The following is a 1324-nucleotide window of genomic DNA, read 5'->3' as shown; positions in this document are numbered from 1 at the left end:
TAAATGCCCAAAAGTGGGATTGCTGGGTCATAGGGGAGCTCTATGTGAAGTCTTTTGAGGAACCTCCATACTACTTTCCAAAGTGGTTGGACAAGTTTATACTCCTAACAACAATGCAGTAAGGTTCCCTTCTGTCCACATCCCCTCCAGCATCTGTTGTTATTAGAGTTCTTGATTTTAGCCATTCTAACTGTGGTGAGGTGGTATTTCAATGTTGTTTTGATTTGCATTTCTTTTATGGCTAGGGAGGATGAGCATTTCTTCATGTGTCTATTGGCCATCCTTCTTTCCTCTTCAGAGAAGTTTCTCTTTAAGTCTTTTTTTTTTCATTTGTTGTAAGAAAGTACAGCTGATTGGATCTGTTCATGCATCTTCATCAGCAGTGGGGGCATTTCCACCTTTAATATTTCTAGTGTAAATTATTTGAGCTCTGTGCTTTGAGACTAACTTGATAAGTCCTTAACTAAGCAGCTCTTGAAGGACTGCCCTGGCCAGGGAGTCATGAATCTTCAGCCTTTCAGAAACCACAGCAGGGGTTGTGAGCTTATAGTTTGGAACTTCCTTACAGAGTTTGTCATACTTAGCTTTGTCAAACAGGACCAGGTTGTTGAGCTTGTCCTGAACTTTGCCTTTGGACCACTTCTTCTTCTTGGCCTTGCCTCCAGACTTGTTTACTGGGTCCTTGTCTTTCTTGGCTGACTTCCTGGCATCTTTCTTCTTCTTGTTATCCTTGGGCAGCATTGCAAAACCTGGAGAGCAGGAGAGACTGCTGTGGCTTCGTCAAGATGTCTGACAGAAAGGAGTCTCTTTAAGGGTTTAGCCCACTTATTTATTGGGCAGTTGATTCTTTGAGGATTTGTTGTTGGGGGATTTAATTTTTTGAGTTCCAGGTCTATTTTAGATATGAGACTTGTGTCCATTGTATGGCTAGTGAAGATCTTCTCCTAATCGTGGGCTTTCTATTGATCTTACTAGCTTTGTCCTTTGCCATTCAGAAGCTCTGCAACTTCATGCAATCCCATTTGTCCAACCTTTCTTTGATTTGTTGTGTTTCTGGGTCTCTATTGAGAAAATTTTGGTCTCTGCCAAGAAGACCTAGGGTTTCTCCTGTTCTTTCCTGTAATGTTTTCAGGGTGTCTGCTTTGACTCTGAGGTCTTTGATCCATTTGGAGTTGATTCTGGTGCAGGGTGATACATAAGGATCTAGCTTTAGTTTTCTACAACTAGTTAACAATTTTGCCAGCACCATTTACTGAAGAGGCTGTCTTTCTTCCATTCTATTTTTTTAGCTCCCTTATCGAAGATTAGATGGCTATAGGTCTGT

The 1324-nt window shown here is 41.3% G+C and overlaps 1 pseudogene; it reads right to left on the bottom strand.

Annotated features, from left to right (window-relative positions):
* Nucleotides 1–358: 358 nt before the first annotated feature.
* On the bottom strand, nucleotides 359–741 carry LOC106002198 (annotated as a pseudogene).
* Between the last annotated feature and the right edge of the window lie 583 nt (nucleotides 742–1324).

The sequence above is a fragment of the Dipodomys ordii genome, unplaced genomic scaffold, assembly GCF_000151885.1.
Source record: "Dipodomys ordii isolate 6190 unplaced genomic scaffold, Dord_2.0 Scaffold4602, whole genome shotgun sequence".
Lineage (NCBI taxonomy): Eukaryota > Metazoa > Chordata > Mammalia > Rodentia > Heteromyidae > Dipodomys > Dipodomys ordii.
Note: the sequence above shows the minus strand (reverse complement) of the source record. Positions and strands in the feature narration are given on the sequence as shown.